At 40.1% G+C, this 19343-nt stretch overlaps 1 protein-coding gene across 5 annotated transcripts in view; it reads right to left on the bottom strand.

Annotated features, from left to right (window-relative positions):
• The window catches only part of CCSER1 (coiled-coil serine rich protein 1), a 684293-nt gene that overhangs the window by 633476 nt on the left and 31474 nt on the right, over positions 1 to 19343 (bottom strand). The window contains exon 1 of one of the 5 annotated variants that reach the window (XM_030492380.1): positions 18421 to 18441. The exons of the other annotated variants lie outside the window; for them this stretch is intronic. The gene's annotated coding sequence lies outside the window, so the exon portion shown is untranslated. Of the gene's footprint in view, positions 1 to 18420; positions 18442 to 19343 lie in introns of those variants that run through there. 5 annotated transcript variants of the gene reach the window in all.

The following is a 19343-nucleotide window of genomic DNA, read 5'->3' as shown; positions in this document are numbered from 1 at the left end:
GCACAATGCTGAGTGCTTTGCTGGATTGGTGCACAAGGATATAATTTAGCTCCCCTTCACTGGATGATTTGGACATCCTGTGTCTTACCATTTCATAATAAAAGACAGAATAGTGAAACTTTAAAGGGTAAAATTAGCTATATGCTAACTGTAAACCAAATTGCCCTCTATTCTGAATGCCTTTTAGGGTTATTGTAAAAGCTGAAATGAATTCTCAGTACATTTTACACAGTAAGAACGAATGAATATATTATTTTCTTAAGTTTATGCACAATCCTAATTGCTATGCAGCCACAATTAAGAAGATCTAAGAAATGCAAAACCAAGATACAATATGGTTCTCAGTTCCAAAAATCAGAGGCACAAAAGCAGATTTCACACATCTGCATGTGAACATAAAACTTGGATTAAAAGACACCTAAATAACGCATGTCTCCATGCTTTCCCAAGTTTTTTAAACACAGTTTTGAATGCATAAAAGAGGTGTCTAAAAAAAGAGCCTGGGTATTTCCCAATTACCTCTTAAGTAAGCAGTTTGCACATAAATATGTAATAATTTCAGGTAAAAAAAAATGGATTTGGAAGTACATATTACTCCATTTCTACATATATACTTATGAAATATCAACATTTACATATCACTGACCTCTGACTACAGATCTGAGGTTTTGCTGATTTAGTTATGCTCTTTTGAGGTAAGTAGTTTTGCACATTGCTCATTTTACCCAAGCATATATTGGCTGCTTTTAGTAGCACTGGTAAGTCTGAAGAAAGCTGGGGGGGAAGAGATTAGTAAAACGAAAGGAAAATTCAGTAAATTAAGCTGCATGATCTCATTTACTATGTTAGTACTCACAACGGAGTTCAACAAGGCTAAGTGCAAGGACCTGCAGCTGGGTCAGGACAACCCCCAATACCAACACAAAATGGGGGATGGATGGATGGATGAAGGGCAGCCCTGCAGAGAAGGGCTCAGGGGTACTGGTGGGTGCAACAATGGACAGAGTAGGGCCACAAAAATGATCCAAAGGCTGGAGCACCTCTCCTATGAGGAAAAGCTGAGAGTTGGGCTTGTTCAGCCTGGAGAAGAGAATGCTCCAGGGAGACTTTACTGAGGCCTTTCAATGCTTAAAGGTGGTTTAAAGAGAAAGACTTTTCACCAGGGCCTTTAGTGACAGAACAAGCAGCACCCGTTTTAAACTAAAAAAGGTTAGGTTTAAATTGGACATAAGGAAGAAATTTTTTATGATGAGGGTAGTGAGACACTGGAACAGGTTACCCAAAGAAGCTGTGGATGTCCCATCTTTGCAAGTGTTCAAGGCTAGATTGGATGGGGCTTTGAACAACCTGGTCTAGTGGAAGGTGTCCCTGCCCATGGCAGGGGAGGTTGGAACTAGATGATCTTTAAGGTCCCTTCCAACCCAAACCATTCTGTGATTCTGCAAGTCTGCCCAATTCCCAGAGCTACAAAGAAGTATGGAAAGGCATCTAAAAGCTGTCAGCTGCACAAAGTCTGCTGGAATAACCCCACAAAGAAAGAGACCCTATAAGCTACTGTCAATTCCAAGTAACCCACAGAGGTGCCCCAAAACTGATTTTGAGACATGTAGCTCTGGAAAAGTCCCTTAATGAGCAACGTAAAAATGAAAATAAGCCAGTGACACAATTCAGACTCTGCACAGTAGGAAGGAAAACATCTTCTGGTTAGAACTGCTTAACATGGCTGCTGAAACAGGTCCTCCTACACCATAGCACAACAAGTGAATGTATTCCCAAAGCACCACACAATTACATCTGAATACAAAAAGATCTACTAATCTCCATATATTCTAGTTTTCATGTACTCCTTGATCTTTTTGTTTGTTACATAATGAAGTTTTCAAACCAGCACAAACTAGTAAGTTAAAAGCCAAAATGGAGACACTTAAGCCAATGTAATTACCAGTTTCTGTAAATAAAAACTCTTATTAATACCCAAAATGAACATACTTGCTCAACAGCGAATCTCTTTGCATATTTTCAGCTCTCCTTCTATTTTCATGAGTTCATTTTCCAGAAATGGAACGTGTTGTTTGATTATTCTTTGTTCTATAACTTTATTTGATTGTTCTTAGATTATTTGGTGGCCTTCTATGATGGAGCCAGGGTGTTGGTGGATGACAGAAGAGTGACAGATGCCTCTATGACTACCTGGACTTGTGCAAGGCATTTGACACTGTCCCACATGACATCCTTGTCTCTAAATTAGAGAGGCATGGATTTGACAGATGGACCACTTGGTGGATTAGGAATTGGCTGGATGGCCACACTCAGAGTTGTGGTAAACAGCTTGATGTCCAAGTAGAGGCCAGGGATGAGTGGTGTCCCTCAGGGGCTGGTATTGGGACTGGTGCCATTTAACATCTTTGTCGGTGACATGGACAGTGGGATTGCTGAATGTGCCCTCAGCAAGTTTGCCAACACCACCAAGCTGCGTGGTACAGCTGACATGCTAGAGGAGAGGGTTGCCATCCAAAGGGACCTTGACAGGATGGAGAGGCCAGTGCCAACCTCATGAAGTTCAACAAGGTCAAGTATAATGTCCTGCACCTGGGTCAGGGCAATCCCAAGAACAAGTATAGGCTGGGTAGAGACTGGATTGAGAGAAACCCTGAGGAGAACAACTTGAGGGCATCGGTTGACGAGAAGGTCAACATGATCCAGCAATGTGTACTTGCAGCCCAGAAAGCCAACTATATGATGGACTGCATCAAAAGAATCATGATTCTTTCGTGAGTGATTTCAGGCAGGCCAAGGGAGAGGATTGTCTCCCTCTACTCTGCTCTCCTAAGACCCCACCTGGAATACTGCATTCAGCTCTGGGGCGTCCAACACAAGAGGGACGTGGATCTGCTCAAGTGAGTCCAGAAGAGGGCCATGAAGATGATCAGAGGGCTGGAACACTTCTATGAAGACAGGCTGAGAGAGTTGGGCTTGTTCAGCCTGGATAAGACCTTAAGGTCTTATCTCTGCGGAGACCTTAGAGCAGCCTTCCAGTACCTAAAGGGGGCCTACAAGAGGTCTGGACAGGAACGTTTTACAAGGGCACGTAGTGACAGGACAAACTGACAGAGGGGAGATTTAGATTAAATATTAGAGAAAAAAAAAAAAAACAAACCTTTATTGTAAAGGTGATGAGACACTGGCACCGGGTGCCCAGAGAAGTTGTGGATGCCCCATCCCTGGAAATGTTCAAGGCCAGGTTGGATGGGGCTTTGAGAAACCTGGTCTAGTAGGAGGTGTCCCTGCCTATGGCAGGCGGGTCAGAAGCAGACGATCTTAAAGGTCCCTTCTAACCCAAACAATTCTATGATTCTATGATTATTCACCTTCAGAAAAAAAAGACCAAATTATCTAACAGGCAGCCACCGACATGCAAGTACCCAGCCAATGCCCCTGCCCTGGCACAGCTCCTCCTTGCTAAGCACTGGGGAGCACAGCCCAAAGCCCCTGGAGCTCAGGCCCACTCCCTCAATGGGGAGTCAAAGCAGTGAGCCGAGACACCCTAATGCTTGTACCCTCCATCTTTGCCTTGACCTTCCCTGCCTACTGGGTTCTAGATAAAGGCCTTATGATATCACAGTGCATTTGTTGACAGCATGGAGAGGGGCAACAGCTGACGCCATCACCCCAGCACCGCTCCTGACTGGCTGAGCTCCCATCAGGGTGATGGTGTGAGATTGTTGGTGCAGAGATTGCAGTTCATCAGGGAGCAGCGCGATGCTCAGCCTGGGGCACTCCCTGGTCCTTGCTCTCTGCATGGCCAATCTCCTCCCTGGCAGCCTCAGCCTTTCCAGCCGTCCTGCCTGGGCCACCATCATGGGGGATGTGCCTCGCCAGGACCAGGGCATTGGCACAGGGAGCCAGTGTTCTTATCGGCCCTGCCCCGAGGAGCCGCTTCAGCTCTCCTCCACCCAACTGACTGGGACCCTGGGGGCCCTGGAGGTGACCTTTTTGAGCTGGTCACGCCTGTGCCTGCTGCTCAGCGGGGTTTTGCTTATATGCTGCCTTTGCAGAAAAGCCAAGAGACACCAGAGAGAGGTGAGTGGTGGGGGTCAGGTAGGTGGGATGCTACCACGTGGCTAGGAGCCAGGACCCACCAAAGCCGTGGGCCAATGCGTAGGACAAGGACTAACAGCCCGCGTGGAGAAGAAAGCCTGGGCAAGCACCAAATGTCCTCTGCCTCTTCCCCCGCCCTTTGACCAACCACAGGAGGCAGAGGTGGGTCTCAGCCACAGAGGAGGAAATGAAGGCAGGCTGACCCATGAGAGGAACAAGACAGAGCCGCCTGAGGTCTTTTTCGCACATCCTGCTGCCCAGGAAAGCCCAGCCAAACCCGAGTTTCTCCAGAAGACGCCAAGCCCAGCCAGAGATGTCTCAGCCCGATGAGGCTCCTGCCTCTTTCATCAATCTCCCTGCCCTGTCATTTTCAGGAGATGGGCAAGACACCCTCAGCTCCTCCAGGGACATGCTGCCAGGAAGACTGCTCCTGCAAGAACTATGAGTTGATCTGTCGGCTGAAGGAAAATCCCAACTTGATGAAGAAGTACCTGAGGCACTTGCACAACTGCTACCTGCAGGAGGACATTCTCCAGAGACAAGAGAAGGAGGAAATGCGGTAAGACTTGGAAGAGGAGGAGACACATTTCTCTGACTATACAGCCACAGCTCCATCAAGGCTGGGGGGCAGGGACAGGGCATTGTAGGACATGCAGAGCGAGCAATGCTGTCCCTGTGCACTACGACATCTCCAACAATTAGCATTTTATGTGAAACCAGGTCCAAGCTAAATGTAATAGCAAATGAACGTTCAAAGATAGAGGCAAGTTACTCTGCACAGGGATGTTTCAAAGTACCTCCCAACCAAAGAGAAATCACATTCATGTGAATTCTTCAGGGTTCTCCAAAGAAGCAGAAAACAAGGACTGCATCAGCAGCATTTAAAGCACAGTCACAAAATCAGATGCTTCCTACACTTCCCATGAATAACATTCCTATAACTAGTCCCACAGGACCAAGTGAGGCTGCTCTCACATCTTGAGTTAGACAAATTCAAATGCCACACCCTCTCCTTTCATGTTATATTAGATTTTCTTCACCCTGCTACAATATTAAATAAATATTCTCTCAGATCCCTAAGGTCAGGTCTCAGTTTCTGTCCTAGATTCATCTCTTAGAGTATGGTGCAAGAATGACTGCACAGACCAACATAAAATTTTACATTTTACTAGTTCCACTGACAAAACACCTCCTTTGTTCCTATTACTCTATCCCTCTTCACTCACAAAGAACACACATTCTCCTCCTCAGCCAAGGTTACACGTATTGTAATCATGTCTTTGATCAACTTTTAGCCAATTTAAGTTTTACTACAAATCAAAGCAGGCATTTGGGAGCCCATCACTGTAACAGCTGTGACTTTCCACTGTATAGAATGGAAGACTACCTGACTCAAACACAGGGGCACAGGAACCTGTCTCAGAAGCAATAAGTTGAGGCTAACTGAAATGTATTGCTCAAACTCAATTAAAGCTCCACTAACATAGACTACAGATTTGGGATGTCACACAGATTTGTCACTACATTGCTGATTCTTTTAGTTTATGGCAAACGATCCGAAGTGTGAAATCACTCACCTATTAAAAGGAGGGCTTTCAACCTCCAGCAGTTACCTTGGCTGGCATCCTGACCCAAGGGAAGAGTCCTCAACTGCAGACCCACTGCCCTGACGAGGACTGACTCAAAAGGGCTCTCCAGTGGGGCCCTGTTTATACCCTGGCCAAATATGCTCATGTAGCCCCTCACTGGCTCAGGACCTCAGCTACCTCGACCCTGTCCCTCCTGACTGCCACCACATGGGTTGGACAAGAGCTGCACATGCAGGAAGTTTTCCCAGGCTCTTATCTGTGGGGGGAAGCTTTCATGGGCTTTTGTCAGAGCAGGTGTATCTGCCACAGAACCCAGTGAATAAGAGGATGCAGAGACATAGGAGGCAAATCCAGCTGAAGTAGTGTTAGGGCTTGAGACCTCTCTGGTCATTGACTAGAAATGAACTGGTCAGAAGGCGGTCTGAAATACCATCCTTTACAGATTTTGGGTATATTTAATGAAGCCAGCACACTCCCAATAAGCTATGTACGAACATGTCAATCAATCGATGTTGGTTATATATGTATACAAGCAAGAAGTCCTTTGGAGGAACTAGATGATGTAAAGACCATCCCTTATAGCACCATAATTTCTTGCTGTGATGTACACATCTTGTCATGCAAAATTAGTTAGCAAAAATATGCCACAGTGAATATTCCCTCTGTAATGTCAACAGAAGAGGAACACTATTCATAATGGCTAGCAACATATTTCTCAAGACTTCTATACAGATTTTGTCAATACAACACAGTAGCTTTGCAGAAAAATATGTATGAAACATTTCTACTTTTTTTTAAGCAATAATTTTACCATATCAACACCTTTCTGCCACTTGTTTCCCCGTTTGAGTTATTGCTTAAGTACAAGTTGTTATTGTACAAGTTCATTATATATCAAGACTTTTGGTTCTCTCTCAAGTTCAGTTATTTGAATCCTTTATCAACTCCTTCAGTAGTTCAGAGCAAGCAATGGGTCAGGATGAGCTCCAAAATCTTTAAGTGGCAAACCCTTCTGAAACACAAATAGGCACAGCAAACAGTGAGGACAAGTAGCACCTACAACTAAAACTGCCTTACGAATGGAATGCTAATTATGGATTATTTTAGTACTATCCCAAACCCTCAAGTGGGAAAGTTCTGTTGCTAATCGTTAGACCATGCATCTGCTGTTTGCTGAGAACATATGGCACAATTGTAACGGGAACTGCTGACTAAGGGAATATAGCACTTTATTTGGATAATAAGGCATAACTTGAGAAGCGCTTGCACTGTTCATCATCATGCACTAACCACATACAAGTTGCTGTACCACCAAGTATCAGTATTTTGGCACATTTCCTTGGCCCATATTTTAAGCTGTTCACTCTATATTTGTATTTTTTCCATTCTGAATATGTAGCTAGGACCCAAAGTCATTCAACAGACCAAATAAGACAGAGGTAATATTCACTGTGGCATATTTTTGCTAACTAATTTTGCATGACAAGATGTGTCATGCAAAGACATGCAAGAAATTATGGTGCTATAAGGGATGGTCTTTACATCATAAAGGACATCTCACACTCTCTGGGTTAGCTGGCAATAACAGTCTAACCTCCAGAGAAAGTAAATATTTTCAGTTATCTTTGTTTTGATAAAAATTTTTTACTCTCTGGATAACAGCATTGAACTTACAATCTGTCCTGAAAGTCTGTAAAAAAACTCTAAAACCAAAATATGCCCACCAAAAAACTGCTTAATCGTGTGCTAACCAATTTGAAATATATGAATGTCAATTATTTCATGTTTACTTGAACTTGTTACTACTTCTGTCCTCTACCACCACCCATTCTTCAGCATGCAAGACACTCCTGTGTTTATTTAAGCAGATGAATCATCTAATTTGACACAAGAGCACATGGACATAGTGGATGCTAGGGATTAGCCCTACTGTGTTTCATCTGCTTTCACGAGATGAAAACAATATTCAGCATCTTACTGCTCCTGTCACTAAGGGTTCCATTTTCCTTATAGTCTTGCAGTGAATTACAAAATAGACGTTTTCCTCTTACTCAGCATTTAGCGTTCCACAATTTATTGTATGAGGAAGTCATTAGCAGGTCAAAGCTCTAGTGCTCGAATGCTGGCATGCCTCTTTAAAGTTACTTTTATTCTTATACAAATACTTCATAGGCATGCAATGCACAGGGCACTTTCACGCATCCGCTCCTATCTGATTTGAGGAAACTGTATGCAAGGAAATATTTGCAATGTTCAGGCCGATAGCTTACATTACCTGTTATGGTCTCATCTTTATACACTGTGACTGCAGCTTTAAGAATCTCCTTTTATACAGAGGATCTGAAGAAAGGTACAAACAAAAGGCAGACACACCCATGAAATGGAGAAAGCAGCCAACTATTCAGACTTTAAACTTTGCTCAGGAAGATGGCTATCAGAATACAAGGATCAAAATACAGAGGAATTTCAAATGGAAAATACAAGGAAAGTGAGGTTACAAAGTTACTAAAAATAGAAGTTGAGCCAAACTATCAAAGTATTCCTGAAGATATGCAGGAGATATGGCTGGATAGGCAATTCAGGTTGTACTGAAAATATATTAAGTTATTTAATATAAAGTTTTACAGATAGAGTATTACAGCCCAATACAAAACTTTCGGCCCACAAAAATAAAGCATTTCTGGGAATTTCCACACCAAATATACTGGTATAAATCCAGAAGCTTAACACCAGCTACAGGAGTAGCTGATTTTATAGCTGTTACATGTACCTATACTTGCAGTACATGTAACTCTGTTGCTTTAATCCAGACCAACTGAAGTTGCATGGCAATCGTAAATCATGGAGTGCTAATCCTACTTCTGATCAGCCAATTCATACATGTCATCTGCAATCTAAAGGTGCTGTGGCAGAATAAACTGTTGTTTGAAAGAAGAGGTGAATCTGTGTTTTTATTCCTCCCTGTCCCCGCAACTCCTGCTCTGACCTTCTTCTCTTCAGGTTAGTTTATGTTGTGTGAAGTTTTCAAGCTGGGGACAGCATTGCAAGGCACACACCTGCATAGCTGTCCTGGTCTGGCCCCAACACCTGACCATTGCCCCAGCAGAACTCTTTTGCACCACGCCCTGCTCCAAAACAACTCACCAGCTTCAGCCTGCAACATCTAAAAGACCTCCAAAAGCTTCAAAAGGGAATAGGCAAAGTGACAGCTATAATCCTCAAGCTGTGACAGACAGAAGCAGAAATGACAGAACTGACTGAATAGCACAAACCCAGGTTTCCCCCTGCAGTTTCTGAAGCTGAGGCTAAAACAAAGCAGCACAATGAGCTTCTGGAAAGGTAATAAATGCAGAAGACACTGTACCAAAACAAAAGTAATCCCTTGAGACACTGAAATTTCAGGGCAATATGGACTGTATCCAGGCAATACCAGTATAACATAACATTAGCAGCCCATACTGCTTCTGTGGAGATTATGAAAATACCAAATCTCAATGTTGTGAACAGGACTGCTGAAATAAGACAGATCAAGTGGAAGACTTGAATAAGACACCATAAAAATCTATATTTTTACACAACTAAGACTGCTGAATAGTTTCAAGAGTTGCTGTTGACAGACGTAAGTAAAAGACAATGTTGAATGAGAGAAAGGAAGGCTTTCTAAGGTTGGTCAGGACTTCAGTCATTCCCCCCTTTAGGAATGGGCTGTACAGGAACACAATACCTAATAGGAAGGCAAAAACTAGAAGAGAGGCTGGCATTAATTCCCTGATGCCCTATTTTGGGCTACATGAACTATTTTGTCTCTTTATTTGAGGGAGGTAGAAATAATTGAGAGAAATAAAATTCCACCCACAAACTCCTATTCAGATAACCTGGCTTTAAACTGTATGGGAAAAGCCAATTGGAAAGTGTAACGCATTAAGTTATAAGTCTTAATTTCATCACTAAAAGATCAAATCAAGCCCTACTGAAAATATAAGCAACCGCACTATGAGGAAGTAAGAAGTATTCATTTTGCTGACAAACATCTGAGCTTAATAGAAGGGATGCAGTGATGGCAAAAGGTGTGAACAGCAACAATGCTCCCAAGAGAGGATAGCTGTACAGCCGTGCCAAAAGAAGATAATACTAAACATCAACTGAAATGACATCAACTTGACAGGATTCAGCAATAAGGATCCTATGAAACTTCACCTGTAAACACAGTCCACAATTCACAATCAGAACTGCCTGAGGCACAACAGGACATACAATAACAGAGTGCACGACTCATACTGTTTTATACAAGGAAGGGTGAATTATACCCAATTTTACCTTGCTTGCCCATCTCCCCACATCATTTAAGGTTAATGTGTTGTTATCATCACTTCCACTTCAAAACCAGGAGCAGCTTTGTTTTCTGCCCATGCTTTGCAAGCCCAGGCACACTGAACTCTACTTGAAGCGCAGATGTTAATTATTCAATAGTTCTATCTTTCTGTTACCTGGAAGACAATAAAATACACCAATATCTTTTGACTCAAAACCAGCACTTGCTAGTCTAACAGTGGCTATGACTGCCAGGAACTGAGTCAAAAGCCTCAGAAAGTATGAGGTTTTTGGCTGCAGTTTGGTCTGGTGAGCCATGCAGAAATTCAGTTGTTCCACAGATGGAATCTAAAACACATGTAGGCAGCTGCACTCATTAGAGGTAACTCCCTCACTCTGCCTCACACAGATTCTAAAAACGACAATAGCCAAAAAACCCTCTAATTTTTTGTACTAAATATTTTAAACATATCCTTATCACCTGGACATTAATAATTTTTGCTATTTTTCTTCTAGTTCTATTTCAGCCACCTTCTCTGGCTGAAGTAAAATAACTCAGTAACAGAAAATGAGCAACTCAGAACAGAATGCGTGGGAAAATAATCTGGAATTTGAATCCATTAAGTTCAAGAAGATGATGTAACAGCCAAACTGGTTTCATAAATTAAGAACCTTACCAGCTCACAGATCATCGTCAACATCTCAAAATAAATATTTTAAAATAACAGAGGTATTTTAATTAGAAGTACTGAAAGAAATTGAGAGAGAACTATTCTTGCATTTTTATTGCTGTAATTCAGCACGAAAGAACAAGACATTTTGTCCCACTGCATTACCACAACAGCTTGTCTGCTGATAAAGTGACAAAAGAAGTGGATTTCTGCAATATCTTTCTTTGGTGCTGGTTTTATAGGGTAAGCTTTAAATAGTACCCATCACGCTACCACAACCATCAATACATGGCAAACAGAGAAAACTATAGCAGTTGTCTTTAAGTGGTTGTAGGGCACAGCATAGCTTTTACTCTGATGTCTCTATCTGAACTGTAATTTTGATGATATCAGTATCAAAGCACTAGAAATGACTGACTACTATCAAATTGAACTGTGCAGGCACACAAACTCCCTAGCACCTAAAAATCAATACTGTTATTTAGGTTAGCAACAACAAACTGCACACAGTGCTCCAAGGCTAGAGCCCAGGGTAAACATGGTTTTCCCACTGGCTTTTATAATAGCATAAAAGTGGTTGCAAGTCAAAGGTAGCTTATTGATACCTACTGAAGGTGGTTTTTCAGGGGGTTTCTCAAAGACTTGATCTAAAGAAGCAACTGTCTATAAGAATGCAACCCTATGGCTTCAGGCCTTAAATCTTTATTAACCATCTTCTATGCATTTTTTCACCCCCAAATTAACATAGCAGAAGACGACATCCAATAGCATCAAAACTAGACACTGGAATTTGTCTTAATTTATAAGATAAAAGAGACTTTGCATTATTAGACATTACAGCCATGTTTATGAATCCACCTTCAAAAAGCATCTTGTTCATTCCATCTCTACGAAAGCAAAAGAAATTGAACTGTGTTTCAGTTAGTATTTAACTGCTTACTTTCAGGAAAAAAAAATACAATTTTGCCCACTTTTTAGAACTGGAGTAATGCCAGTCAAAACCCTATAATGGATAAATATCAAATAAAACTCATTTTTTTAATATTAGTGAAGACTTGTTTATTTTTCCTGATGCTACATCACTTGAAAAATAAAACTGCAGTTAATTTTAAACATGACTATTTACCCCAAGTATTCTCATAATGTCATGGATGAATGCTTTTGAAGCGCAGTGTATGTCTCAGAAGCACTAAAGTGATCAATATCATTGCCTGAACAGCCATCAGAAAAGCTGTTATTTTTAAGATTAGCTCCTTGAAGACGCACAAACACTATCATGACTTAGCTCAAATGCCCCTTTACTATAAAAAATGATTCTAAAAAGGTGTATTTTCATCCCATATTGAAAGTATGTTTTAAAAAAAAAAAAATCATAGAGAAACACAGATAATGTTTGGTTTTAGTAGCAATCTTCTTTTCCTACTCCAAAAGTCTTGTTGCAGATGAGACTGACAGTTAAAACGCCACTAGATCCATTCTTAAATGGACAATGACAAGAGAGGTTTCATCACTAACCCAAAATGAAATATTTTTAGAAACAAATATAACAGCTAATAATCACATGAAAGAGCTAGTTGTTCATGTATACATTTTTATGTGCTAGCAAATCTAATTCTTGAATATCCTTACTAAGATGTCTGGCTTGGCATTATCAGATATTTGTACTGGCAATGTGTTCACAACCCAGAAAAAAGTTCAAATATCAGCTCTTCCTAGAGACTGAAAACAACTATGGTCTACCTACAGTAATCAGTACAACCCAGGGCTCGCTTTTGGATGGCAACTTATCCAAGAAAGGATTTGTTCCCCAGATGAACTTTCAGCACCAGACATGCAATGCCAGTTCCTGGTCCCTGCTCTCACCAACTTTAACTTCATTAATTATTTTCTATAGTCTAAAGTACAAAAAAAAAAAAAAAAAAATCTTCAGCTTACAACACAGCAGAATGGAAAACGGACGGAGCTTGAAAAATTGGGTCACTGATACATCCGTACCATGTGGGCAAGTATTGCTGTGAAGACTCTGCCACTATAACCTATACATAACTGAAATACTTTAACTTTACTTCATAAACATATAACTTTACTTCAAAGTAAAGCTTGTCTTAAAGATCTTTTTAACAAAAAAGAATAATTTCCATTTCTAACACTGCTAATTCTTCCTCAATTGCCTAGAATAACACTGGGGTTTATCTATTCTAAGAATAAAATCGTTTTTCTTCTCAAGAAGCACAAATAACTGAAAACGTGTTAAGACATACTTCCAGCAGCAGGCCATAATGATAAGAAAACGCCATTTCATACATCAGCCAACACGCTCACTGAGAACAGCAATGCAAGTCACCCTTGAACGGCATTATACCACATTTCCACGCAGAAAGGGATTTTTGTGAGCCTGCTGAGACAGCAGCTCAACCAACTTTAGTGCTACCTTATTATTACAGGTTCTATTAGAATCACTGTAATTAAGGAACTGTCAACACTTCCATTATGAATTCTTTTCCAGGGGTTAATAATTGAGCTGTAAAATTTGTCTTGGGATAGGATTTTGCATCTGGGTGTGAATACCTTTCTCAGTGCCAGAAAAAAATGTCTCTGGATTTTTCCTCTTTTCTCTGAATATAGACAATTATAATACTTAAAAACATTTGAAAGCTTTCTGAAATGTAGTGCCTATAACAATAGAGCAGCACTTTCAGAGTTTCTTAAGAAAACAGTTCGATACAAATGTCTTATTGTGGACATAACATGGACAAGAGATTTATGAGACACGGAGTCAGTTCCTGCCAGCGGACTCTCATGACTTTAGGCAGGTAACAATGTCCCTGGGCTTCACCTTCCCTGTCTCTGGAAGGAGGATAATTGGCATAATGATCTACACATGAAATGCCCTCACTGAAACCTAGGGAAAACACTGTAATTGACCTGTCCTTTCTAATATAATATGTCTACATGCTTCACATATACATAGATGCTGTGCCTATGGCAAGTCAGACCACCTACGGACATCCAGTGTCAGCTTCATAAATTTACCTCCACCATATAATCAAGAAGACGGCTAATATCAGAGTTTCAAAATCCTGATTACACCTGATGTTGGAGGTTTATATTTTTTTACTACCCAGATAACTCTACCAGGAAATCCTTCCTATCTGTTTAATCAAACATTAAAAAAATGTGAGCAAGACTCTTGTTTACTCCAAGATTTTCAAAGTTACCACTGCTGGTACTACCTTTTGCCACCTCCCTATGTATTCCTGATCGAAATTCCATGTTACAAAAAATTATCTTTTTTAATTCTCAAGAACTTTTTTGCCTCTCAAAAGCAGACTCTCCCATATATGAAAGGTAAACCAACAACAGAACAAGTCTTGGAAGTAGCATACTAAGGAAAAATTGCCCTACTTTCAAAATCCTGAACAAATTAACTCTTCTAGGCAGTATTCCTAGGTATACTTCTTCCCTGAGGGCTTTTAAACAGAAGGACTTGCGTCAAGAGACCTGAAGACCAGTGCTGCAGTTGTGCCATCAACAGAATCTCAGTGCAGTTAGTGAACAGACACATATTGCAGTTACCAGTCTTGAACTTTGCAAGCATAAAGAACCTCCAATAAGACTATTACAAAAAAAAAAAAAACAAAAAAAAAAACAAAAAAACAAACACACAACAACCCACCACACTTAGAAAACCTGCACAAGGCCTGAGGAATACCAAAACCTTACCTCCACCCCAAAAAAAATCATCATCTATTCACAGACTTCTCAGAATCTTCTGATCCACATAACCCAAGTGGTTTGTAAGTGTTACCTAAACCACACACCCACCTTACAGATAATGACATTACAGAAGGATAAATTGAGACAAAGGTTACTAGGTTCTCACTGATGGTCAAGCATTGAAACAGTGATAGAGCTAAAAGCAATTTTCCATTTTGGAATTTGGGGGAAGATTTCACAAACTTAGAAATTTTTAGAATCAAATTCATTGTTAAAAATAAGAGTAAAAATTCAGCAACTGTATGTACATGTCTGTGTGTGGATCTCCTAAGTTAAATTTACTTCTTGTGCAGCAAAGTAGATGCAGGTCTCAATATTTTAGTATTTTCTTTCTTCTAAAAACTAGGGAAAAGCTTTCTGAATCCTTTTTGGGAAGTTGAAAGTTCAGACAGCTCATTTAGTCCATTACAAACCTCACTACCGAATTACAACTGTAGTTTGAATGAAGGAATGGGTCGATATATAATGTTTGGCCTCTTCCATAAGCAAATAAAATAAGAGGTCTTTCTTCCCAGAATAGTTATTGATAAAGGAAATGCATTCTGGGACAGGAAGTCAATACACTGTGGATTTAAACAGGCAAAAATAAATTACTGTATCTTCATTTTTTACATAAAATAATCATTGCATGGCCTTAGCTGCAGAGTCTTAAATTTAAGCACTTTTTAAAGCAAAATATAAAAAATGAAGCAGCAGGACATAGAAAATTATGCTGCAGCATGTCTGGTCCATGCAAATTAGTGTATACAATTATTTAGGGTGGTTTGGGTTTGGTGCCTGTTTTTTTTTTATTGCAATTAAAAACTGTGTTTCTTGAACAAGTACCACCAACTATGATCTCTTTATGTCCACAGTTCAACCGGGTTTCAGCTCTAGCCATTCAAAGGTTCTCCTGGGTGGTGCCAGATAGGTTTGTAGAAATTGAAGAGTAAGCACCAGAAGCACAGTCAGCAATCGCAAGACAGGAAGCATAAACAGCAGAAGTAGCAAGAGAGGTTACAGCTAAGAATCCTACAAGAGCCCTGAGGAAGAGGACTGAGGAAAAAAAGAAATCAAAATATGATAAGGGAAAAAATTAGTTTTGTAGACAAAACTGAGCTTACAGAAAGGAGAGTTAGGAATATTTGAAGAGACAAAGACTAGAGGATTTGAGAGAGGAAAACCTTTATGCTAACAGAGAAATGCAGAGGCAGACTTTTGTTTGCCTCACTATATTTTTGGAAGTTCATCTATCTCCAATCCACCCCCTTTCAGCTGCCTGTGCACAAATCGCAGCACTTACAGGGAGCTTGCACAAATTTAACTGAACACTGCACTTTTACATCTGTATAGGTTAGACCACAGAAACAAGGCCTGATCCACTTTCTGAAATCCACAGCAATCTGATCAATTTTAGGGGCACAGAAGGCATTATTAAAATGGTATTAAAAGGTTATTAAAACAGCATAACCTCACACCATAGCTCCGTATCTCACTCTGAAGTGAGTGATCCCAGAATCACCTACCTCACAAATGCCAGTCAGGATGCCTAAGGGCAAAGATAAGTATCAACAGTCCTACCTTTTCCTGCAAACTCCAGGGAATCTTAAATCTTTTCTTTTTCTTGAAAAATATCAAAAAAACTGAATAAAATAAATTGATCTTGTTTCTTAACAAAACCATTTTTAAACTAAACTAGTTTATTTCAGTCTGCTGTATACTGAAGCAATAATCCTTGTTGGCCAAGCCAATTGTCTTTTTTGGTTTGTGGGGGTGGTTTTGGGGTTTTTTTTTTTGTGTGGTGTGTTGTTTTTTTGGGGGGGTTTGTTTTTTTGTTTTGTTTGTTTTGTTTTTTGGTTTTTTGGGTTTTTTTTTATGTATTTTCTTTATAGTTCAGCCTCCAAACTAAACATCAATTAGACTTCAGACTTTTTGTTTTAGTACCTTAGTACAACTCCTACAGCTCTCAACGAATAAGACATCTAGAAGCCAAAGACTGATTATTTGTTGAAAGCCCCACCTGTGTAACAGCACATTAGACTTAGTTTATCTGACAAGTATTTTCAGAAGAAACAAATTCTACAATAAATGAAGAGTCAGAACAGACAGGTGTATATGATGCACAGAAGCATAAGGAATTGCTGCACCAAATAGTAACAGAAATATTCCACCTCATTCTTAAAACCTAGCAACTCTCTCATCCAATCTTTAAAATACACAGTGCTCATTACACAACAGGTAAGAACTGCCAGCATTCATAAAAATACACACATTCTAAATACACATACTACACAAACTCCTATTAAACTCAAAACAGCACCATCAGCACACAGGCTGGGATAAAACACCCTTTTTACTGAAAAGATGTTTTCTAAAAGGGAGAAAAAATCTCAAATAAAATTTAGTGGAAAGGGTCACATGGCATTTTTACATGCAATTATACTTTTTGAAGTCAACAGGTTCCAATATGCAGAGCAATAGGTGTTCACCTAATAAAAAATAATCTTAAATTAGATCCATATGTACATAGAATGATACTTAGACCAGCAAAACTGTGTGTGCTGTATACATATTTAAGAAATGGAAGACAATCCTTGCTCTTTTCCACTTCTCAGTGCAAAGTATCACTCATTGTACATGTATCCATGAAGTTGGTTCTAACGGATTATGGCACTAAGGCAAGTTAAATGAAGATAAGAGCCTGGCCCCAGGAGAGTTTCAATACACGTATGTACAAATTCACTGTCCTGTCCTTTCTAAATGAACCTGGTGTTGAAATACACCTTTTATATTATTCCAGCAGATCTTACACTGACAGCTACTGAAGTCATGAACTGGACTGACAGGTGAGAACTGCTACATCGTAAGTTTTCAAATTGAACATGGTGCATTTGTATTCCCACTACAAGGCTCCTAGTGCAAATAAAGCTGTAAAGACCTGACTGAGAGGCAGTGTGGACCTCACATTCATCAGCTATATTGTCCATTCAAAATGAAGTTACACATATCAGCTAATACATGGACACAAATAAAAATCTACTCCAGAAAGCTGCCATTTCTGGCTAAAGCATAATGATTTCAAGACCTGGTTACTAGAACTGTGGCCTAGGCTTCTCACAGTTCAGGATTTACTGTATTTCCACAGATGGAAACTGCTTTTAATCTTTACTTGGAGATTTTTTGTTTGCTGAAATTACATGGCAGCTGCAGTTTTGACTTGCAATAGAACTGCATGTAGCAGGACCACAAATCACCTCCTTCCTAGATATATTCACAAAAGCTGGAAACACAAAGATTTTTCACACATCAGTGAACATAAAGTACATATTAAGTGTATCACTTCAATCCATTAGTAAAGGAGTCACTGGTGTTTGTTTTAATCATTAACATAAGACTCACTCTCATGCTAAAAACACAATGTTAAGAGTTTTGTCTGTCAATCTGTGGAATCTTTTACATATTTTCCAAAACCTGTTTTTCTCCATGCTTTGTACCAGCCATATACCCAAAAAAAAAAAAAAATTATTTACAACTTTTAATTTGAAATCTGTAATACGATTCAAACAAGAGACCCTGACTGAGCATTCATCAATTGACATTTATCATAGCAAATCATAAAGCAGCTGTGTTTCAGAGAAAACACATTTCCATGGATGAGAGGTAGCAATTTCAATGAAACAAATTCATAAGCACCATCATCAAGCTCCATGTATATCCAAGAATGCAATTAGGGTGATCTCAACATACAATAGGTCTGAACTATTGAACTGTAATTAGCAAAACCCTTTTCAAATGTGCTGTATGGACAGAAAAAGATGCAGCATGCATACCAGATTTAAAAATGGACAGTGTAGCTGTGCTTAGTAAAGTACTAAATTAACTGGAAAAATACATGAGCTAGCTCAAGGGCTTGTTTACTAAGAGTTAAATATGTTTTATACAAACTCATTGGGTTGTCGAAACAGAGTCCTTAAAGGAGAAAAATGGAATTCTACCTGGCAGCAATGCAGCAGTCACACAGAAGAAGAGTTAGGTGCTTGGCAATGCCCTGAAACACAAAAGCAGGGGTCAGACAAGCCCCGAGGTCTTAAAAAAGGAAATTCCATGGAGCCTCACATTCCTCTGCTGTAATCCTTCACATGAGGCCAGCTGAAGGAGTGGGTTTAAAGACCAGCACTGGACCAATGCAGTCCAGTCTGGAACTGCAGAGGGAGTCAGAATAGCATCTGGAGTGGGGGTACAACCTGTATTCTAAGCAATTTACACTACTTAGCTGGTGCACCAGCATATTCTGCATCAGCTGGAAACTCCTGGCTGTCACACTGCTATCCAGACACACTGCTTTCCATTAAGCAAGCTTATCAGTCATAAATGTGTGTGCCTCAGTAATATTCAAAAAGGAATAGTGATTGCAGACCAAATCTAGCAGTATGAATCTGTTCCTTGCTTTCAGTACTGACATACTTTTTTTATTTATATACATTTTTCTTTATTTGTTTCCTTCTTAAATATTTCCTTTCTGAACAATAGAAACAAAATACAATGTTTTGGTTTTTTCTTCTTTTTGTTTGTTTTCAGGCCTGCCAAATGCCTCAGCAAACAGTTGTTAAACACTTCAACCCATCCTGCCACTGCGGCAAATGGGCTCTGGCCTCCTCTCCCCACCCAGCTGGGTCTCACTTCCCCCTCGAACTTCCCTGCTGGCCTGGTGGTATTAGGGGACAGAATAAATCAAATCGGAGAATTTAACTAGTTGAAAACTAACGAGAGAAAGCAAAGTGGATTCTCCACAGGCTTACTTATGATGCAGCTATGGTAAGGAACAGTCACACAACAAAGATGATGGCAGAGGATCATGCCCTGGTGGCAGCACGGACATCCGAGGAATTTAAGTAACTTTAATCATGGCTGCAACATG

The sequence above is a fragment of the Strigops habroptila genome, chromosome 7 (genome assembly GCF_004027225.2).
Source record: "Strigops habroptila isolate Jane chromosome 7, bStrHab1.2.pri, whole genome shotgun sequence".
NCBI lineage: Eukaryota > Metazoa > Chordata > Aves > Psittaciformes > Psittacidae > Strigops > Strigops habroptila.
This window is presented reverse-complemented; position numbering and strand designations above follow the sequence as displayed.